This window comes from Panthera pardus, unplaced genomic scaffold (assembly GCF_024362965.1).
Source record: "Panthera pardus isolate Hobbes unplaced genomic scaffold, ASM2436296v1 HiC_scaffold_15, whole genome shotgun sequence".
Lineage (NCBI taxonomy): Eukaryota > Metazoa > Chordata > Mammalia > Carnivora > Felidae > Panthera > Panthera pardus.
The window spans coordinates 9664567-9689764 of NW_026526710.1; the positions used below are offsets into that span (position 1 = coordinate 9664567).

General features: G+C 36.3%; 1 protein-coding gene across 3 annotated transcripts in view; it reads right to left on the minus strand.

Moving 5' to 3' along the window:
- TAOK3 (TAO kinase 3) overlaps window positions 1–25198 on the minus strand; it is a 177824-nt gene that overhangs the window by 131574 nt on the left and 21052 nt on the right. The gene's annotated exons all lie outside the window — the stretch shown is intronic.

Genomic DNA, 25198 nt, shown 5'->3' on the forward strand with positions numbered 1-25198 from the left:
CTTACATTTCCTGATTTCAAAACTTACCATGAAACTATAGTAATCAAACCAGTATGGTACTGGCCTAACAACAGACATTTACAGGTCGACAGAATAGATGTGAGAGCACAGAAATAAACCTTCTTAGGTATATGTACACCTAACTGATTTTCAACTAGAGTGCCAAAACAATACAATGGAGAAAAGAGTGGTTTATCAAAAAACAGTGCTGAGATAATTGTATATCCACATGCAAAAGAATGAAGTTAGATCTTTATCTTATACCATACACAAAGATTAACTCAAAACAGATCAAAGCTCTAAATTCAAGAGCTAAAACTATAATACTCTTTAAAAAATTTTTTTTTAATTTATTTTTGAGAGAGAGAGAGAGAGAGAGAAAGACCACGTGAGCAGGGGAGGCACAGAGAGAGAGAGGAAGAACACAGAATCCAAAGCAGACTCCAGGCTCTGAGCTGTTAGCACAGAGCCCTATGCAGGCCTCGAACTCACGAACCACGAGATCACAACCTGAGCTGAAGGCAGATGCTTAACCGACTGAACCACTGAGGCGCCCCTAAAACTATAATACTCTTAAAGAAAATATGGGAGCAATCTGCATTACCATGGATTCAGCAAGGTTTCTTAAATATAACACCCAAAGCACAACGAAAGAAAAATAGATAAAAAGGACTTCATTAAAAATGTGTGTGCAAAGGATACAATTATGATTGAAATAACGACCCACAGAATGGAAGAAAATATTTGCAAATTATATATCTGATAAAGGTTTAATGTCTAGAATAAAGAATTCCTACAACCCAACAACAGAAAAAACAATCTAATTTTAAAATGGGCAAGGGACTTGAATAGACAATTGTCCAAAGAAGATAAACAAATGGCCAATAAACACTTGAAAAAATGTTCCATGCTATGAATTATCAGGAAAATGTAATCAAGGCCACAGTAAGATACCACTTCATACCCATTGGGATGGCCATAATTTAAAAAATGGGAAATAAAAAGTGTTGATGAGGCTGTGAAGACTTTGGATCTCTCTCATGTTGCTGGTGGGAATGTAAAATGGCATAGCCATGTGGAAAACAATTTGGAGGTTCTGGAAAAAGTTAAACATAGAACTACTGGATGTTCCATTAACTGTGCTCATAGGTATACATCCAACAGAATTGAAAACAGGGACTCAAGCAGGTACTTGTATACCAATGTTCGTAACAGTATTATTCACAACTGCCAAAAGGTAGAAACAACATAAGTGTCTATCAACAGATGAACGGATAAACAAAATATGGTATTATACATACAATAGAACATTATTCAGCCATAGAAAGGAATGAAGTTCTGGTACATGCTACAACGTGGATAAACCTAATTGAAATAAGCCAGACACAAAAGGACAAATATTATGATTCCACTCATATAAAGTATCTAGAATAGGCAAATTCATAGAGATAAAGTAGATGAGAGGTTACTACCAGCCGGGCAAAGACAGGGGAACAGAGATTAGTGCTTAATAGGTACAGAGTTTCTGTTTGGGATGACAAAAAGTTTCTGGAAGTAGATAGTGGTGATGTACCCATCATTATTTCCTTAGGATAAATTTCTACAAGTGCAATTGATTTGTCAAAAGGTATGCAATCATTAAGATACTTAACATTAACTCTAATTTACATTTTTCTATTATTAATAAAGCTTAAACATTTTTTCACTTAATATGAATTATTGGTAATCTCTTTTAATCACATGTCCTAGTGAAGTGTAGGATCAGAGGTCTAGTGAAATCTTGAGATTTAATAAAGGTTTATGACAATTATATATTTAAAAATAGGTATACATGTATTTCTTTTTAACGTTTATTTATTTTTGAGACAGAGAGAGACAGAGCATGAATGGGGGAGGGGCAGAGAGAGAGGGAGACACAGAATCGGAAGCAGGCTCCAGGCTCTGAGCCATCAGCCCAGAGCCTGATGCGGGGCTTGAACTCACGAACCGTGAGATCGTGACCTGAGCTGAAGTCGGACGCTCAACCGACTGAGCCACCCAGGCGCCCCTATGTATTTCAACCATTACTTCTTGAAGCTGATGCTGCTAGCACATGAATAATGAAACAAGATAGCATATTGGGAATATCCCTTTGGGTTCCCTGGATTTTTTTTTCCCTTTCTCTCTTCCCTTTGTTAAAATATGTATTTTAGCTTAGTTTATGAGAGATCTGTTTCGGCACAAGCCCAATAGACAGCATTCTGCTACGATTTCATATACGCTTTGTTTCATATACTGGATTAATCAACCCCTGCCCCTGCAATCTGGTTAGAAGCCCAAGGCAAATAAGTTTGTCAGCTCATAGTCATGACTGATATTTTATGAACATAATTAATCACAGTTATGATTGAGTGGGTACTCACTGGACAACACTACTAGACTGTAAGCTTACTGCTGCAAAGGCTGTTTTATTATTAAAGAAACAAAAAACACTGGTTAGCACACTGCTTTAAAGTAAAGGGGCCCTTACACTGCAGGGAGTTCAAGAAAAAAGAGGGTCCTCAAGCTGGAATATTTTAGAGTCAGAGTAGATGAACTGAAAATGAATCACTCTGCCATTTATAATGATAATTACAGCATGGTTTGTAATGGAAAACATTTGGAAAAACCCAAATGTCCATCAAAGAAGAACTGGTACAATCACACACTTGACTACTATGTAGCTACTACAACCAAAAGCAGATCTATAGGAAAGACGGCTGATTAAAATATCAAGTAAATAGTAATATGCATAGTATGATTACACTTTAAAATAACATTAATAATATGAACAAAGTTAAGAAGGATAAAGGAGAAATATAGAAGAATATGCTTGAGACTGTTTACAGTGACTATATCTGTTAGAAGAAAGGTTGGCATGTTGGGGGCTTTTACTTGACTGGGGACATCTACTTTCTATATTGTGCATTATGGTATTTAAAATGTAAGCAAATATATATATATGGCAGGTTTTTTTTTTTTTAATTTTGTTTAAATCCAAGTTATTTAACATATAGTGTAATAGTGGTTTCAGGAGAATTTAGGGATTCATCACTTACATATAACACCCAGTGCTCATCCCAAAAAGTGCCCTCCTTAGTACCCATCACCCATTTAGCCCATCCCCTCACCTGCTACCTCTCCAGCAGCCCTCAGTTTGTTCTCTGCATTTAAGAGTCTATTATGGTTTGGCTCTCTCTCCACTTTTATCTTATTTTCCCTTCCCTTCCCCTATGTTTATCTGTTTCGTTTCTTAATTACACATATGAGTGAAATCATATGGTATTTGTCTTTCTCGGACTGACTTATAAGTATATTATTAATTAAAAATAACTTTAAACCAAAAAATTAGTAATTTTGTTTTAACTCATAATTAAAGCATGTACTATAGAAACTAGGTTAGGTCACAAGATATTTTTAGAAAATGATAATGTAAAATTCCAGGAAAATAATTTTTTACCATCCCCTATAATTTTACTAAATAAATAATTTCTATCCTTGTTGTCTCACTTATTGACTGAGATAGCAATATTGCTCTTAATCAGTGATGACCTTATGATAGGTCTTCACAATTTCATAATGAGTAAATATTATGTATCTAAGTTTTTATAAAGAAAATAGGCTGGAGGAAAATATCCCATTAACAACTGTATTTACAACAACAACCCACAAAATCCAGGAATAAACTTAAGTAATGTACAGGAACTAAATGGAAAAAATTATAAAACATTACTAAGAGATATCAGTAAAAAATCTAAGTAAATGAAAGACATATCTTTTTATTTGATAGTAAGATTCAGTTTATTTGATGGTAAGATATTGTTTCTCTTTAAATTAATCTGTATATGGGGCGCCTGGGTGGCTCAGTCGGTTGGGCGTCCGACTTCCGATCAGGTCATGATCCCACAGTCTGTGAGTTCGAGCCCCGAGTCAGGCTCTGTGCTGACAGCTCAGAGCCTGGAGCCTGCTTCAGATGCTGTGTCTCCCTCTCTCTCTGCCCCTCCCCTTCTCATGCTCTGTCTCTCTCTGTCTCAAAAATAAATAAAAACATTAAAAAATTTTTAAAAATTAATCTGCATATAGGGGTGCCTTGGTGGTTCAAGTCGGTTAAGTGTCTGACTCTTGATTTTAGCTCAGGTCATGATCTCACAGTTTGGGAGTTCAAGCCCCGAGTCAGGCTCCATGCAGTGCAGAGCCTGCTTGGGATTCTCTCTCTCTCTCTCCTTCTCTCTCTGTCCCTCCCTTGCTTGCACGCTGTCTCTCAAAGTAAATAAACTTAAAAAAATTAATCTGTACATTACATGAAATTTCAATAGATTTCCCTTTTGAAGGGTTTAAAATTTGATCTAGAACAGGGTCAGCAAACTTTCTCCTGTAACGTATCTATAATATTTCAGGCTTTGTGAGCCATACAGTCTCTGATGTAACTACTCAATCTTGTCTTGTGCTGTGAAAGAAACCATGGATAATAAATAATAAATGAGCACATGTGCCAATAAAACTTTATTGGACACTGAGATTTGAATTTCATGTCAAGAAATTTTAATTTCATTTCCCCCCCAACCATTAAAAATTTTAAAGACCATTAGTTTTCTGTTTATACAAAAACAAGTAGCAGGGCAGATTCAGTCTGTGGGCTAGCATTTGCAAAATCCTAATCTAGAAAAACAAACATCTGATAAACAGCCAGGGAAATTTAGGAAGAAGAAAGAGTAATGAAAGAGCACTTGTTCAATTAGGTATTAAAACAAATTATAAAACTACAACAAATCGAATATTGAGATCTAGCACTGGAATAGGACAGAAAGGTCAGGGAAACTGAAGGAGGGTCTCAAAAGAAGAGAACAAAATACGTATGGATATTTAACATATGATACAAGTGGCATTTCAAATCAGTGTGGGAAGATGAATTACTTATTCAATAAAATGACACAAGGACAAGTGACTAGTCATTCAAAGAAAAAAACCCAAGTAACTTCTACCTCATTCATTACACCAAAATAATTTAGACATATACATATAAAAAAATAAAACCATTAAGGCATTAAAATTATGGATGAATATCTGTATGATCTCAGGTTTTAAGCATGACACAAAATATAGAAATTCAGAGACACACTTATTAATTTTGCTAAATAAAAAATGTAAATCTCCAGGATGAGGTTGAAGGAATCTCTCAGGATAACTGTGAACTAGAGAACAACCAGTCCAGATTGGAGTAGAAGGACATAGGGATCCTCTAGGGAAGTCTTCAAGAAAAAGATGAAATTGACAGTTACCTTTTATATATATATATATATATATATATATATATATATATATATATATACACATACATACATATATATATATAAATCCATTGAATGGATATATTGAGAAGATATTTATAATTTTGGCATAAAATATGCCAATTTTGTTGAAACCCATTAACAAAAGAAAAATAAAACAATTATTTACTGTAGGGAAAACAAAATATTATAATGGAGTAAGCAAATTTACTCAGAGTTCATGAAAAATTACAGCTGCAGGAGCGCCTGGCTGGCTTAATTGGTAGAGCATGCAACTCTTGATTTCGGGGTTTTGAGTTCGAGCTCCACACTGGGCAGAGAGATTACTTAAAAAAAAAATCACAGCTGTATGGGAGCATGGTCTTTGAGCTAACCAAAAATTATGATATAACTATATCTGGAAGATGAGGGTAAGACGTGTGTGTGTGTGAAAGCTAACTTCTCATCTTTCATCTAAAACTGAAATACTGAGATGGCAGTACAAATACATTCTTCAGCAATATGGATAAGAAAAATCAGAGAAAACCCCTATAAAACTTTAAAGTGGTTGCTTCTGAGAAGCAGGATTTGAAAGTGGGAGCAGAGGTGAGAGGCAGGAGACAAGTTTTTCATTACAGGATTTGAAGAAAACTTTTACTTTTTAAACTATATAAATGTATAATCTTGATAAAAATAAAATTATGTAAAACTTAATGCTTCTTTTGCATAATATGCTAGTAAGAGACAGACATAGTATGGGGAAAAATATTTGTCTATATACTACAAGGTAACCATTATCCAAAATGTATAAAGAGTACCTACAAACAAAAAGTGAAAAAAGGTATCAGAATGGGCAAAAGGAGGTGATAGCCAATTTACAGACTTGTAAGGGCTAATGAACATGTGAAGAGAATTTCAAGCACAATAATAATCAAAGAAATGCAAAATAAATTATATTTATTTATATCAGGGAAGCGCTGTGTTAGAAGGGGTAAAACAGGAAACATATCAAAACCTGTGGGTGGGTGGTTGTGTAAGTTGGTTTAATAAGAGAACTTCATTGGTGGTCAAACTAGCAATGTCTATCAAATTTTAGAATGGGGATCTCGTCATCCCACTAATCCTGCATCTAGGGTTCTGCTCTATTGAAGCATACAAGTGGAATAGGAAGGTTCAGTGTAGAAAGGCAACACAAACAACTTTAAGTTTCATCAATCACGTTTATTAGAGAAATTACGGTACAATAAGTTAGTGGTTAAAAGAAGGAAAGTGTATATGCACACTGGTCTTATATATTAAGTGAGAAAAGCATGTTACATAACAGAGCATGTAATAACATTCCACTTTTATTTAAGAAATACATGCATATGATAATTTTATGTGGGCTTATGGATGCCCAAAGGAAAAATTTCAGAAAAATATACACCAAATGATTACCAATAAATTTCAGTGGCGGTGTCACTATAGAGGAATTTCAACTTTTGTTGTTCTCATTTTTAACAGAAATTACTCTGAACTAAAATTATTGAACATGCATCTTTAAGGTATCTAGCACTGTGTTAGTTTGGATTAATTAACCGTAATTTTTTTAAATGTTTATTTATTTTTGAGAGAGAGAGTGCGAGCAGGGGAGGGGCAGAGAAAGAGGGAGACAATCTGAAGCAGGCTCCAGGCTCTGAGCTGTCAGCACAGGCCCGACATGGAGCTGGAACCCACAAACTGCCAGATTATGACCTGAGCCGAAGTCGGATGCTTAACTGCTTGAGCCACCCAGGTGCCCCTAATTAACCATAATTTTAACACCAACCTCTGAATGTCACTTCATTTTTATAATCATGGACATAATTCTACTGAAGTTATTAGTTATGATACAAAATTACTCTTCGATCTCACCAGCACATTAGGCAGTCACATGGTGACTGCAAAATATTCCTTACTGGCCTTTCATATTTAAAAGACATGGTGATCAAAACAAGCAAGCATAACACCTAACTGCAACTGGCTTTAGCAAGGCAAACTATCGATTCCACCCTATCACTATCTACAACATCCATACTTAGTGCAAGTTTTATGTATATTAATTAAATCCCAGAAGAATTCTAAGAGTTAGGCACTATTATCCCAATCTCACAGATGAGAAAGCTGATGTTCTGAAAAGGTTAAGAACCAGGACTAGAGTAAGTCTATTTGTTATTTTTCTAATCATAGGATGAAAGCTCAAGTCCAAACAAGTTCGACCCACTTGCTCATGTAACATAAGCATATACCATTCTGAAAGAAAAGCACTCATGTATGTTGAGAAATAGTGAAGGAAAATGTGCAAAACATTCACATAAATGCTATGTCTGAGCTATTTTGATCTTGTGCCAAAAATAATAAAATCAATCCATGTCAGAAAAAGAGTTAAGTTCATTCAATATTATCAAGTCCTTGGAGACGGATTCTCAAAGTCAAGTTTCCCTTCTGGCAGAAGACAAACTTTTATAAAAATCCTAAAACATAATGTTTACAAATAAGCCTCAGGATTATTGGCATTTAGAGTTTCCATTTTATGTCTTCTTGAATAAGGATCTACTTAGGCCACAAATACTATCCTTCTCAACTTCTATTGCTAGATAAAATTTGAAAAGTCCATTTGCTCTTTATGGATTAATTTTAGACCCACTTTTCCTGAAAGAGTGACAATATTATATAAAACTGACTATAAAGTTGCGATTTTCCTAATCCGAATGGATTTTTCGCTTACTTTCAGAAAGTATATTATACTTAGACAGTAAGTTCTACTTTTTATTTTTTTTTAAGTTTATTTTTGAGAGAGAGAGAGAGAGAGAGAGAGAGAACGAACGGGGGAGGGGCAGAGGGAGAGAAAGACACAGAACCTGAAGCAGGCTCCAGGCTCTGAGCTGTCATCACAGAGCTTGACGCGGGGCTCAAACTCACAAACCTTGAGATCATGACCTGAGCCGAAGTTGGACGCTTAACCAACTGAGCCACCCAAGCGCCCCTAAGTTCTGCTTTTTACATTGGGCAATTACATTCTACCACTGGGTTCACACAAAGAACTAAGATCTTCCCTGTAATGTTCCCTCATTCATGAATTTATTCAACAAATTGTGAGTTCCTAAAATGACCAGTTTGTGCTAGGTACTAGACATAAATATGGCTGACAAAAACCCTACTTTTAGGGAGGTTGCAGCCTATAGAAGAAACAATTACATATTCTACCCACTCACATGGGGATGCAGAGCCCAATTCTACACCCACTCAAGCTCAGAGCTCTGTACTAGAGTATAGCAAATTCTGTAGCTTACTATTAATAAAAACCAAAAAATCCAGCTATTTCAGAAATGCACATTAATGGGTAAGATGTTATACTATTTCCTCTGGGTACGAGAGCTACAATTTTTTTTCTTCAAGGGAAATTGGAGATCTCTCACTGAGGAATCCATTTTGCGAGTCCCAAATTTAAAATGTAAGTAAATAATTGAAACTTTCCACTTATATAACAAAGTGTAGCATTAATCGAGATAACAAATATCTTGGTATAAGGGATTTATAATGGTTTTTTTTAATACGAAAGAAATATGAAATTAAATGACTATTTTTTCCTGTAATTTTATTCATTTATTCAGCAAATACTTATTTAATACCTATTATGTGCCAGACTTCATGCCAGGTAATAAAGATATAATCATGAACATGTTAAAAATCTCTGTCCTCAACAAGATTATATTTGGTGAGAAAGCCAGCCTGAAGTACAGGCAATAATAGAACAAGATAGCACGCATAAAGGATATCTAACCCAGTCTCTTGACGAAAGGGGGTAAAGGAGTCCCAGAGAAACCAGAAAATATCTGAGGCAGGAGTAGTTAACACAAATGCCTGGAGGCAAGAAAGCATGACAGAGTTAATAACTAAGCAACACAATCAATAGACTGGATAACAGAATATAGATGTTTGGGCGGTGAAACCTGCTTAAACACTATGTGATATGTCTGAAAGAAATTATGTGGTAGTCTCTTGTACTGGGAATGGTGGTTTGATTCTTGGATTGGGTTTTATTTTCTCCAGAACAAACATGGGAATTCACCAGGACTCTTGTTTGGAAAGACTTAAACTCCAAAACAATTAAAAAAATTTTTTTAATGTTTATTATTTTTTATTTTTATTAAAGAAAATTTTTTTTAACATTTAGTTTTGAGAGAGTGGGGAGAGAGTGTAGTGTGAGTGGGGGAGGTGCACAGAGAGAGGGGGACAGAGTATCTGAAGCAGACTCCAGGCTCTGAGCTGTCACCACAGAGCCCGATGAGGGGCTCAAACTTGTGAACTGTGAGATCATGACCTGAGCGGAAGTCAGACGCCCAACCGACTGAACCACCCAGGCACCCTTTTAATGTTTATTTTTGAGAGAGAGAGGGAGGGAGGGGAGGAGGGAGGAGCAAAGACAAAGAAAGACACACACACACACACACACACACACACACACACACACACACACACACTCTCTCTCCTAGGCAGGCTCCAGGCTCTGAGCTTTTAGCACAAAGCCCAAAGCGGGGCTTGAACTAACGAACTCTGAGATCATGACCTGAGCTGAAAGTGGATGCTTAACTGACTGAGCCGTCCAGGCGCCCCAAATTCCAAAACAATTTAAATTGACTTTCAACAACCTCTTAAAACCCAGCAAAATACCAAAAATACTATAAATTATTTCTTTCAGAGTATAATAAGGAAAAGTAAAAGGAAGAAAAGGAAGATAGTGCGTTAAGAACGTTAAACATTTGTCAGAACCATAAATAGAAGAAAGACTATATTCTTATACCATGAGTCATTCTTCTATACATCCCATATTTATAGGGGTTTGAGGAACAAGATTTAAAAAAAAAATTTTTATTTAAGTACACTTCACACCCAGCACGGAGTCTAACACAGGGCCTGAAGTCACGACCCTGAGATCAAGACCTGAGCTGAAATCAAGAGTTGGTTGCTTTAACTGACTGAGCCCCCCAGGAGCCCCAAGATTTTTATATCAATATAAAAAGCTAGTTATATCCTATGACTTTGGCTTACATTAGGAAGGTCATTCTCTCTGCCCTTTTTTTTTTTATTTTTATTTATTTTCTGCCTATTTTATTTTATGAAAATTTTTTAATGTTCTTATTTATTTTTGAAGGAGAGAGAGAGAGCGAGCGAGCATGAGCCGGGGAGGAGCAGAGAAAGAGGGAGACACAGAGTCTGAAGCAGGCTCCAGGCTCTCAGCTGTCAGCACAGAGCCTGATGCAGGGCTTGAACTCACGAACTGTGAGATCATGACCTGAGCTGGAGTTGGACACTCAACCGACTGAGCCACCCAGGTGCCCCGATTTTCTGTCTATTTTAAATGGGAGTAGCATTCATTTAATTGATACAGAGCTAAATAAAAACCAAAGGACATGTAAACACGAATATCTCCTCAATTCTGACATTTTACATATGGATCCAAGATGACTTCTCTGACAGGATGTTGGTACAAAATTAATCAGGATTTGTATAAGGTGGTTATATAATGCTACTTCTGCCATGACTTTAACATGGAACTCTGGAATGTGGCTGACCAGAAACGTAAGGCAGAGCAATAGATTATTTTTTTTAATTCTCATAAGCAATGACAGAATGGCAACAAGTGATCAATCTTCAATATGAAGTTAGAACTGTCATCAACAACAAAAAAGATAATTTGGATATCTTCAATATTTACAGGGAAAAATACATTAGGGGGTTCGGGAATGGTGTGTACTTTCTACAAAATGACAAAAGTCCTAACTCTCATTTCCTGTCTTTTTTTTTTTTTTAAGAGAAATTATTTATATCTAGAGATGTCAGGATAGGAAACAAAAAGCAAAGCCCTCAGTATAAAAAGCAAAAATGAAAGTTGAGAAAATAAATGTAAAGATTATATTCAAATCTATGAATGAAATTGTTTGAAAGTAGTTTGCTTAAGTTATATTAGAATAGTGAGGTCTGGTAAGTTTTTATCCACTACTTTTGTCTACAAAGAATAGCTACATGTGTTTTTAGAAAGCCAATATAAACCTATCTATTGGTAATTAAAAAAAAAAACAAAAAGGTCCCATTGCTGAATGAATTTTAAAATATGCCAAAGTAGCTCTGTGTAATTTTAGGTGGTGTTCACATTCTTGACCCAAACTCCGTTATCACAATTCAGGCCCTAGGCACCCTCCAGATAGTTAAGATACCATGTCTGTGTATATCTGGTCCCTGCTGATAGTGGGGCAAAGAGGAAGCTATCACAAAGAGGAAGTATACTGCACTGTAGTTCCTTTGGATTACAAAAGAAGGCAGTTGCTAATTAAACCCTAAATGTGTTGGTTGATAATAAGCAAGAAAAGAAAAAGAAACCAAGGGGGAGGGGGGGAGAAGAGAGGCCGAAACAAGAAAAGAGAAAAAGAAGAAAGTAGAAAAAAATTAAAGAATAATGAAGGGAAAAAGAAGGAAGAAAGACCCAGAAGCGGGCAGAAAGGTGCAGAAGGCAATCTTGGTGAGCAACGATCCTTTGGCTTGACAGTACTCATTTATCTTTATGAGGTTCATAAGTCTGAAACTGTCATAAACCTTATGAAAATGTGAGACATCTGTTTCCTTTGGTGTGAAGAATAAGAATATTGAACTCATCTATGCCTAACTGCCACCTACCAAAAACAATCAAAGGACAAACAAGCAATATAAAACTCTAGCTATGGTATACACAGGTCATAATCTCATTTCACGTGGGGAGGACGGAGGATTTCTTGAAATATACATACAGATGATTAGTGGTTTTTAAGAGAGAGTAATTATTAAGAATATAAATGTAACTTGGAATTCAATTTCATTTCCTTTAGAACAAGGTCTATAATAACATTTAACGTTTGATTTTTTAATTGATGTAGAGGGAATGAACATAAGAGGTAGATAGCATTGGCTTCCACAAAATGATTGTACAGGCTAAATTAGAAAGCAAAGAGCTGGATTCTGCCCTGGCCACACACTAGCCTTGTACTTTGGGTCAGTCATTCACTCCAAAGTAAGGATAATAATAATAATAATAATAATAATAATAATAAAAAGGATAATAATATCTAACCTTCTGATAGTCTTGGGATCAAGTAAAATAATGAATATAAAGGCATATTATAAACTCCTATAAAATATCACGTACTACTAGTAAGTTAAAATCTGTTGAAACCTACAAAAGTAAAGTATGATTATCACATTACAAATAAATTTATTCTTAATAACTATAATAGCTATGAATAACGAAAGAAAATTAGGGAAAAATCTAGTGTTTATACTAATTATTTTTTAGGAACTAAGGATAGTCTTTCCTTATGTATTTTCTTCTTGTTATCTAATGCCTGCCCTGTCCCTCCCTCCCCCACATCCACCCTTCAGCTTCTGTTACATGATTTTATTTTCTCACACTTGGGTCATATACAAAGCTATCTTTTTATTTATTTATTTATTTATTTATTTATTTATTTATTTATTTATTTTAATGTTTACTTATTTTTGGCAGAGAGAGAGAGAGACAGAGCATGAGCAGGGGAGGGGCAGAGAAAGAGGGAGACACAGAATCTGAAACAGGCTCCAGGCTCCGAGCTGTCAGCACAGAGCCCGATGCGGGGCTGGAACTCACAGACTGCCAGATCATGACCTGGGCCGAAGTCCGACGCCCAACCGACTGAGCCACCAAGGCGCCCCACAAAGCTATCTTTTTAAAGACACTCTTCCCTTGTTCCACTTCTTTTTTTCTATTAATAAACCTATCTTGTAGGATTCTCTTTTCCTTGTTTTTTAAATTAATTATTTTTTAAAAGTACCACTACAGGGGCGCCTGGGTGGCTCAGTCGGTTAAGCGTCCGAATTCAGCTCGGGTCACGATCTCGTGGTCCCTGGGTTCGAGCCCGGCATCGGGCTCTGGGCTGACGGCTCAGAGCCTGGAGCCTGCTTCCGATTCTGTGTCTCCCTCTCTCTCTGCCCCTCCCCCGTTCATGCTCTGTCTCTCTCTGTCTCAAAAATAAATAAAACCTTAAAAAAAAAAATTAAAAAAAAAAAAAAGTACCACTACAGAGGGGTGCCTGGGGAGCTCAAGTTGGTTAAGTATCTGACTCTTGATTTCGGCTCAGATCATGATCTCATGGTTCAGGGGTTCAAGCCTTGCGTCGGACTCTGTGCTGACAGCACGGAGTCTGCTTGAGATTCTCTCTCTCCTTCTTTCCACCCGCTCACCCCCATATGCTCTCTCTCTCTCCCTCTCAAAAATAAAATAAGCTTAAAAATTAAATTAAATTAAAAAATAAATAAAAAGTGCCACTATAGAAAATTTTTTCCTCTGTTTGTAGGCCAACTGACATCTCTGTAGCACCTATATATCTTATACTTCTTTTCCAGTACAAGTCTATACTTCTTTTCCAGTACAAGAATAAAGAAAGTGCCTTCAGTAGACAATTTCTTTTTTACTGCATTCCTTCCTTAGGATAGACACAAAGAAACTATGCTATTGTCCTGTCATTAAATCAATTAGTCATTCTCCACTGCTTGATGATATAATTTTCTATAAACAGAACTGCACACACAGACTCTTACACAATGGTGTGGGTAGGTGGTAGAATTAGATCATGGAATCACCAAGCAGTTTTTAAATTTATATTAAACATTTGAAATCATGTAAAAATAGACTAAATTCTCATTTGTCCTAATCCAAAATAAGATTTAAAAAATTGAAATCTACTTTTATAAAATGGAGACAAATACTAAATAAGCTAATATTACAGACTTACCAATTATGTCACTTAGTAATCACATATTTAACCCAAGCTCCTACTCTTTACTATACATTAAAAATGATATTCAGGGGCCTCATGCCTGTGAAGGTCCCAGAAGCATTCCCAACTTTCATGACACCTGCAGTGCTAGCCAGCCTGCTCCACCTCAGCTTAAAGAGAAAGAAGTGAGACCCCTGAAGAACCTCATGTTTGTTATAAAAACTGAGAAATCATGGTTATCTTAGGATAAAAAAAAATGGTAAACTCACTATTTTCTATGCTGTTTTAAAAAAAACAAACTATACGTTGCAACAGAGATACATCATCAGAAATTCAGTTATGTTCAGTATTGCTTTAGGGCTCTTTGTACAATATTTCTCTTTAAAAATCCATGTAGGTTTCTGGTTCTGGGACAAGAGATGGCTCATTTCTCCTGGTTCTTCCCCTCTAAATATAACTATACAATTTGGAAATAATTCAATAGGCAACCAACCATAGGGGCGCCTGGGTGGCTCAATGGGTTAAGCGTCCGACTTCAGCTCAGATCATGATCTCATGGTTTGTGAGTTCGAGCCCTGTGTCAGGTTCTCTGCTGTCAGCGCAGAGCCTGGAGCCTGTTTCAGAATCCGTGTCTCCCTCTCTCTGCCCCTTCCCCACTCGGGCTTTGTCTCTCTTCCTCTCTCTCAAAAAACAAAAACAAAAAGACAACCATAAAGGACTCTGAACAGTAGAAAGAAGAAGGCAGATGGCTGGGGACTTCAGGATTTAAAGAGCACCTTGACCGCTTCCCTGAGGTTGGGTTTTATCTCCCTTCTATCCCAGACTGAGCATGAGAAAGGTCTATATACTGAACCACCAACAAGCATACAAAGTCAAAACCAAACCAACCAAACAACCCTGTTCTCTCTGGCCAAAGGATTGGGAAAGGGGAAGCAGATCAGGGATTTAACAGGGAGATCCATATCCAGTAGTAGCAGCGAAACCAATCTTCCACATTTGTGGCCACAGCGGAACCCAAGCAGACTGATCCATTCTTGTCCCATAACAGGTGGCAGCAGGTGTGCACTTCCATATACTCTAGTGACCCAAGGAGGCCTGATGTCTCTCAGCCTCTACCCAGTGGTTTTCTACCCAGTGGCACAGAATACTGGTGGTTCCTAGCCATCTACACAGTGGCAGAAGACAACCCAGGCCAAGCATCTTCCAGTCCTTCATCCAACAGCACAAAGTGAACTAGGCCTGGAGTCTCCTGCCCTCAACCAAGTAACAGAGAGATACCTAGACCCTTTGGCCCCTGGCCCTCCATCAGCAGCAGAATGTGGCCCAGGGTAGGTGCTTCCCTCTCCAGAAGCACCATGGGAGACAGAGTGGAGACAGCAGGGGAAATGTACCTCATCCTGGGGATCCAGTATCTCATACCCCCTACCTAATGACAATGGGAAGCCCACAGAGGACCAGGGAAGGGTCATCTATCCCCATAGGCGGTACCAGCAGGGATCCAGTGGGGAGCTCAAGTGGAGTCAGAAGAATGAAGCAGACCAAGATCACACTGAAAGGACAACAAGTAAATTATCATTGAAACTACCACACGCAGGGTGGGGGGTATGGGTGAGATAAGTAAAGGAGATTAACAGTATATTTGACCTTGATGAACAATGAGTAATATATACAATTGTTGACTCACTATACTATACACCTGAAACAAATATAACACTGCGTATTAACTACACTGGAATTAAAATAAAAAAAAGAAACCACCGCCTACAAAAGTAGGACAGAACTTACACAATGAACCTAAACAGGGCAACTGCTTGGTAAAATAGAAGATTTAAACAGGATCCATAGTTCCAAACATAATATCCACAATGTTCAGCATACAACATAAAAATCAGTTGTCATAACAAGAACCAGGGAAATCACAACTTGAATGGAAAGAGATAGTCAACTGATGCCAGTATTAAAATGAACCAGAAGTTGAAATTATTTGACAAAGATTTTAAAGTAGCCACCATCAAAGACAGAGACTGACAGAATGGAAAAAAATACATGACCCAACAATACGATGATTATAAGAAACTCAGTTCAAATATCCCATCATACGTAGGATGAAAATAAAAGCATGGAAAAAGATATATCATGCTATCCTGAATCTAAAAAGGTAGAACTAGCTATATTAATATCAGATAAAATAGGCTTCCGAGAAAAGAAAATGACTAGGGACAAAGAAGGACATTACATAGCAATACAAGGATGAATCCACCAAAAAGACAGCAATTCTAAATGTACAAGCACCAGATAGCAGCTTTAAAATATACTAACCATGGGCACCTGGATGGTCTGATAGTTAAGTGTCCGGCTCTTGATTTTGGCTCAGGTAATAATCTTATGATTTCAGCTCAGGTCATAGTCTCACAGTCGTGAGATCCAGCCCCATGTTCTGCAGGGCATGGAGCCTGCTTAAGATTCTCTCTCTCCTTCTCCATCTGCCTCGCCCCTGCTCATGCTTGCTCTCTCTCTCTAAGAAAATATATATACAAAACAAAAATTGATAAAGCTACAAGGAGAAAACAGACAAACCGACAGTTATCATTGCGGTCTTTAACACCCTACTTTCAGCAATTGATAAAATTACTAAATAGAAAATTAGCAAAGATAGAAAAGAACTGAAGAATACCATCAAGGGATATAATCTAATTGACATTTATAGAACGCTCCACCCAACAACAGCAGAATACACATTCTTTTTAAGTGCCCATGGAACATTCGCCATATCCTGGGACAGAAAACACATTGCAATAAATCTAAAATAACTAAAATCATATAGAGTATGTTTTCTGACCATAATGAAATCAAACTAGAAATTAATAATAGAAAGACAACAGGGAAATCTTCAAACATTTGGAAATTAAACACCACATTACTAAACAAAGCATGGCTTTTTATTTCTCAAAGGAAATAAAAGAATACATAGACCTAATTGAAAATGAAAACACAGCGTATCAAAATTTGTGGGATGCAAATAAAGGAGTGCTCTGAGGGAAACTTCTAATACTAAATGCTTATATCAGCAGAGAGGAAAGGTCTTCAAGTAGTGATCCAAGTTTCTACCTCAAAAACTTAGAAAAATATAGGCAAAATAAACTCTAAGTTGATGGAAGAAAATAATAACAGCAGAAATCTATGACACTGAAAATGGGAAAAGTAAGAAAAATTAATGAAATTTAAAGCTGATTTTTGGGAAAAAGATCAGTAAGATTGATAAATATCTAGCAAGACTAACAATGGAAAAATGAAAGAAGAGATAAATTACTAATATTGGATATGAGACAGAAGATATTATAACAGATCCTGTAGTCATTAAAAGTATACCAAGGGATACCCCACACTGGGTATAGAGATTACTTAAAAAAAAAAGTTTAATAATATTGTAAAATGTATTCATAAAAAGTTTTTAAAAATACTCAACAAAACATTTGCAAATTGAGTCTATCAATGTAGAAAAAGACTTATACACTATGAACAAGAGGAATTTATTTAAGATATGCAAAGTTGATTCAACACTTGAATATAATCTACTTCATGAATAGGCTAAAGAAAAATCATATGATTGTGCCAATTGATGCAGAAAAAACATCTGGTAAAATCCAAAACTTACTTATGACTTAAAAAAAAAAAACAAAACAAAACCTTAGTAAGTTAGGAATAGAGGAGAAACTACCTCAACTTAGTAAAGAGCATCTGGTGAGTTGAACCAGGTCACAAAGATATGAGTTCAGTCCATAAAAATCTATTTCTATATACCAATACTAATCATGTGGAAACTGACATTAAAAAACAGTATCATTTATAATCACTCCAAAGAAAATGAAATACTTAAGGATATACTTGGCACAACATGTATAGAATCTGCATGCTCACAACTGCAAAATGTAGATAAGTGAAATCAAAGATCTAAGTAAATAAAGAGACATGCTATGTTCAATGGAGCCTAAGACTCAATGTAGAAAATAAGTCAATTCTTTCCAAATTGATGTACAGGTTTAATGCAATTTCTATCGGAATCCCAGCAAAGTTTCTTGTAGACATAGGCAAACTTATTCTAAAATTTACAAGAAAAGGCGAAAGAACTAGAATAGCTTAACACTCTTGAAAAAGAATAGATATCACTTTACCTAATATTAAGGCTTAGGATATCGCTATAACAATCAAGAAATTTGGTACTGGTGAAGAGATAGACACATCAATTGAGCAGAATAGAGAACCCAGAGATATACACATACAAGTACGCCCAAATGATTTTTGACAAAGTCGCAAAAGTACTTCAATGGAAGAAGAATACTTTTCAACAAATGGTGCTGAAGCAATTGAACATCCATAGGCTAAACCTTGTATCTTATATAAAAGTTAACTCAAAATGGATTACAGATTTAAATGTACACACAAAACTATAAAATGTTTAGATAAAAAGCAAAGGTGAAAATCTTTGGGATCCAGCAATAGGCAGAGTTCTTAGATTTAACACCAAAAGCATGACCCATAAATGGAAAAATTGATAAATTGTACCTAACCAAAATTTAAAACCTTTGTCCTAGAAAAGATCCCAATTAAAATGACGAAAAGACAAGCTACAGAGTGAGAGAAACTATTTGCAAACCATGGATCCAACAAGAGCAGTATGTAGAGTTTATCAAGAACTGTCAAAACTCAACGGTAAAAAAAAAAAAAAAAAGACAAAAATGCAATTAGAAAATGGGAAAAAGACAAATGGAAATTTCACTGAAGAGGATATATAAATGGCAAATAAGCATATGAAAAGATGCTCAACTTTACTAGGGATTAGGGAAATGCAAATAAAACCATAATGAGGTATTACTATTTATGTATCAGAATGGCTAAAATAAAAAATAGTGACATAGCCAAATGCTGGTGAGAACATGGAGAAACGGGATCTCTCTTACACTGCTCTCATATATATACAATTGCACAGCCCTCTGGAAAACAGTGTGGCATTTTCTTATAAAACTAAACATTCAATTTTCCGTATGACCCAGCAATTGCATTCCTGGGCATTTATCCCAGAGAAATGGAAATTTATGTGGAATTTATACACAAATGTTCACAGTAGCATTATCTGCAATAGCCCCAAACTGGAAAACAACCCAGATGTCCTTCAACAGATAAATGATAAAATAAACTGTAATACATCCATACCATGGAATTCTATTTAGCAATAAAAGGGAATGAACCAACGATACACACAACAACTTCAAGAATCCCTGGAGAATTGTACCGAGTGGAAAAAAGGCCAATCTACAAAGGTTACATACTACAGGATTTCACTCATATAGCTTTCATGAAATGATGCAGAACAGATCAGTGGTTGCCAGGGATTAAGGACAGGGGGTGGGGAAATGGGGATGGGAGAAGATGTGGTGATATGGCCTTGTGGTGATACAACTGTCTATCTTGATTGTGGTGGTATATACACAAACATACACATGTGAAAAATTGCATAGATCTAAATACACATACACATATACACATAGACAAGGACCAGTAAACAGGAAAATCTGGACAATATCAATATCCTAGTGTGTTACTGTATTACAGTTTGGTAAGATGTTATCTATTATTTCTTACAACTGTGTCAGTCTACAAAATCTCAATAAAGTTTAACCTGATAAATCCATGTATTTCATGTATAGTTATAAGTTCATCACTCCTGTAAGCATTTATTGAGCTGCTTCTATGTATGACGTGTCAGCTTTTGTGTGGGTGGGTGGAGGTGGGAAGACAGAGTGGGCAATCTACAAAGGGGTACTGAATAGAAACCCCATCTTCCCTGATGTCACAACTCAAAATACATAATGTATTAGTGATTTTTTTTTTTTTTAACACATGTGTCCTTCACTAGAGACTGTGACTGTTTTAACCACTCTACCTCCAGTGCCAAAACATCTGGAACATAGTAACTTTTTAATTAATACTTGAAGGAAAATGGGGCACCTGGGTGGCTCGGTGGGTTAAGCGTCTGACTTTAGCTCAGGTCATGATCTCATGGTTGGAGAGTTCGAACCCCGCGTGGGGCTCTGTGCTGACAGCTCAGAGCCTGGAGCCTGCCTCAGGTTCTGTGTCTCCCTCTCTCTCTGTCCCTCCCCTGCTCATACTTTGTCTCTGTCTCAAAAATAAATAAACATAAAAAAAAATACTTGAAGGAATAATTAAATGAAAATAATCAATCAATAGAAAGGGGGATAAACACCACCAAATGGTTAGAATATAGTACAAAAAATAGCGACATGATGAAAAGTGCTTATGAAAACAGAAGGGAATACTAAGTGTTGTCTGGGAGAATTAAGGGAAGGAATCTTTCAATTGGGTCTCACAAGAGGAGATGGGGGAAGGGAAAACCAGGCCAGGCAGAAGGAACCGAGCATTCAAAAGCACAGTCCTATCAGAAGAGCATAGGATTCCCTGGCACCAGCAGAGACTTTGTTGTGCTTGAGCTTAGAGTTCTCTCCTGGGAGAGGCCAAAAAAGGATGAGGCCAGGAGTGACTGTGGATGCTACGTGAAGGCAGTTCGGGCTCTTGCATGAACAATGTGGGGACGCTGGAGTTTTTGAAGCCACTAGATGATGCTCAGATTTGTCTTTTAGAAAGTTAATTTGGATGGCAGTGAGGAGGATGCACAGCAGGGAGGAGGGAGAGAGGCTGAGAAACCAAGACAAGGGCTTGAAGTGAATGAAAATTCTCAGTTCTTCATTGGATTCAATTTACCAAAAACCTCAGTTCCCAAAGGTACTGAGTTTGTGGAAGTTAAGTCTTCATAATTACTGGCGTGAATGGTTTATAGCCTTGTTATCCTTAAATCTGTGTAATGAATCCTATCATAGGACTGTGAAGTTGAGACATTTATTGAGAACTCTAGTTGTTCTTTTCTGCAGATTCTTCTAATACAAACATGCTACTTAGTTGATTTGAAACTCCCCCTTTTCCCAATTTCTAAAACTTTGAAATAATAGACTATTCTTCATATTTCACAAAACCTTGCATGTCGTGGTCGATTTATTAATATTTTGACCATCAACAATGATCATTTCCACATGCTATTGAGGAATGGCCCTTATTTCTCTTAAAACACAAAGTGACTGTTTTAGCAACAGGTAGGAACTTTGGTAACTAAAATATTGATCTTTGTAGAGAATAAATTATAAGTCTGAATTATGGAGAATAAGTACTTTCCACACAATTTCTGTGCACACATATATTTGTGATAACATGTAGATACAGTTGAACGGTCTGTTGACCGTTGAAGGCTACATTGAAGGCTGCCTGCCTTCCCCTCCACCCCCCAAAAAAAGAGGTAGAAAGAAAATTCTCTACAGGTTGGAGCTGGAAGAAGAGCAAAGGCGTTAAATAGAATTCCTCCTGGGCACAATGAAGTGACTTTCTCCCCACTGCTCTTTTCCTACCATGTGACAATTTTAACAGCTCTTTGCTGACAGCAAAGAGACAATCAGGGAATATGGATTATGAGAAGAGAATGGAAAGGCATGGAATTTATTGTAGGTAATGCTTTTCTTCCATTTTGCAAAAAATAAAGACATTTCAGACAGCTCTGCATATAAAACTTCATAGATGGGTATGAAATGTTTTTTTTTTTAACGTTTATTTTTGAGAGAGACCAAGTATGAGTGAGAGACGGGCAGAGAGAGAGGGACACAGAATCTGAAGCAGGCTCCAAGCTGTCAGCACAGAGCCCGACGTGGGGCTCAAACTCACGAACCATGAGATCGTGACCTGAGCTGAAGTCAGACGTTTAGTGGACTGAGCCACCCAGGCGCCCCTACTAAATGTTATTCTTTGGAAGTTTTTCACTATGGAAAATGTCAAACATAAATGTTGATAGAATAGTATGATGAACTATCTCATGCCCAGCTTTAATTTGTCAACTCATGGCCCACCCATTTCCCCACTCTGCTCTCCATTATTTTGAAGCAAAATAAATGCCATTTTATCCATAAACATTTCAGACTGTACATATAAAAAAACTTTTGAAAACATAATAACTATGCCATCAGTGTACCTAAAGTTTAACAATAAAACTTTAATGTCATCAAATATAAGGTCAAAAATTTAAATTTCCCAGATTGCCTATTTCTTTTTTATTCTACTGTCCTTTATCCAAGTCAGGTACAAACAGTTATTTATCCAAATTTTATTTTAATAGCAATAATACATCTTAAAAATTAAACTTATAAGTTTTAACAAATTTAAATAATTACATCTAATATAAAAGGAGTAACCAGACTGTCACTCTACAGGACAATGTTGATCTGCACTGATATGAGTGCTACAAATGCATGGGCACATGGTCAAACTAAGCAAACTTAGGGGAGAAAAAAAAGTAAGGGGAAGGGTTGATTTCAGTTTTGCCTGTTTTCAAAACATTTCCTTCTTTGCTCGTAGTTTTAACTACAAAACTGCCTATAATAATGGTTATAAGATTTTTATCAAGGAAGTCCACTAAACCGTGCTAACAAAACTCTTTTGTAATCCCTCATTTGCTTGTTTTAACATTTTCACTGTTTTACTTTAGCTAAAGACTTCCTCCTTCATTTGAAATTAGCTTGAAATCACAGGATTTCAGAGTTGGGAGGGACCATGTGGCTTCCTCATCTCAGAGAGTCGGCGGCTTTGATATTATTATAATATTGGTGTTGCCAGTGAGAAGCTAGCTTGAGGAATCAAACTGCTGATAGTTACAGACTATATCTAATTTGTTAACAGACACTACTCTGTAAAAATGGTAAATAAAAGTTTCATTAGCACAACATAAAATAACTTTGAATTTTATTCTCTTAGAAAGCTTGGTAAAGTTAATATTTTCTCCAATGTGTTGAAAAGATCTTTTTATGCAAGAAGGAAGTACATTCAGTTCAAATTTTGAAAGAATAAAGGTTAGAATAAAGGTTCTCATCCTGAGAAGCCTGCAGAAATGAACATAGTAAATGCCAGACTCTTCCCTCAGATAACATAACAAAGAATTATAAACTTGTGTGCTATCAGTAAACAAAATATGTAATACATATATCAGATGGTACTCTGTTGTGAGACATTGTAAAACCCAATTAGAAATTATTAGGTCTTCAAAAATTTGGATATCAAGTTCTATTCATATTTCTCAGGTTTAAAAAGTAAACACACACACACACACACACACACACGCTGGTCCCTTCCACATGCATTGGTAAAATCTAGATAGTACTTCAGGGTGGAGTAAATTCATTCATCAAAAACAAAAATTTGTTATAGAAATTCAGGATTCTCAGTGTACTCCATATATGTGACATTTTACACTAAACCTAGGACTTAGAATACCCAGAAATAATTTTAAATACTTATTGTTTGATATGTACAAGGAACTGCATTAAGTGCGTTAGTAAACCACAGAATAAAATGTCAGAATGATACCAAATTAAACTAGCAATACATTTAATTTAAAGAAAGTACTTAACAACAGTAATTTAGAGATGGCAATTTTGGAGATTTAGTGTTGTCTTTTAAACACAGAGAGTCTTGTAAAAATTCCCTAGAACTTATTTGTTCCAAGTTCTACAACATAAGAAACCCTGTATACACTTACAAATTTAGAATATTGACAATGGCCTGACTTCTGATCCTGTTTATTTTTATTTTTTCTTTAATGCATATTTATTCTTGAGAGAGAGAGAGACAGACAGACAGAGCATGAGTGAGGGATGGGGCAGAACGAGAGAGGGACACAGAATCCAAAGCAGGCTCCAGGCTCTGAGCTGTGAGCACAGAGCTCGACACGGGTCTCGAACTCACTCGAGCTGTGAGATCATGACCTGAAGTCAGACACCTAACCAACTGAGCCACCCAGGTGCCCCTATTTTTAATATTTATATTGACTTCACTTATTTTCCCCCGGAGTCCCTAATGTACTAATGGCCCTTTATCCTGTGTACATTCCAATTTTTTTCTTCTCATTTGCCAAAATACACAAACTCAAGCTCTTGATTCTTTCAAAACAAAGTAAAAGCAAGTGTCATAGTAAATATAATCCACTAGATTCAGGTAAGGCAATTATAGAGCTGATTTGTTCAGTTACTATACAAAGAGCAGGTGTAAATCTCTGTTAATATATAGAACAGACGGAACACCACATTCTAACACAACCATCCATCTTACCTGGGTCACAAGGGAGAAGCAGTGTTCACATCAACAATACCTATTCATACTTTGACAATGATGGAACTTCCGTCTGAGAAATGTGGTATCAGTACTATCACTTTACGGTATGTTCAATAATATGAAAGAGATGTGGCAATTAGAACTTTTTGATCTCACAGTCCTATTTTTTTTTATCACTTGCACACATCTGTCTCTCTCTCTCTCAATACATATCAGAAGCTAGTGAAAATAACCAAAAAAAATTTTTTTTCTTAACTGCAAAAGAAATCATGCTTTATTAATACTACTAACAGTATTATAGCCTTTTAAATGGTAACAGTAGTTTACTTTCCCACACTTAACAATACTATATCTAGTAAGGCTATTTCTCTATCATGCTTTCTGAAAGTCTGGAGGCCCCTGTTATAGTTTCACATTTTTTTTTTTTCAGTCCTTCATTGAATCACTTGGTTAACTTCTAAGTCCTCTTGTTAACTTCTCATTAATACCCAGGCACCCCTTCACCTTGTCAAGGACAATTAACAATTTTAATTTGTTTTTTCTAAAATGCTAGCCAGTTAAGGATCACTTGGCAAATTTTATAAGCTTGGTCTACTCAATCACCTAGCCATTACATAAAATGTTGAAAACCAAGCCTACTGAACCTACTAAAAACCTTCTACACTTGCATTCATATTTACTGTAGTGATATAAATTTGAAGTACAATTTTCAGTATGGTGAGAATAAAAATATCTATTTTTTAGGGTCAGATCAGGATACAGTTTTTTTTAAATTTTTTTAAAATGATTATTTATTTTTGAGACAGAGAGAGACAAAGCATGAATGGGGGAGGGTCAGAGAGAGAGGAAGACACAGAAGCAGAAGCAGGCTCCAGGCTCCGAGCTGTCAGC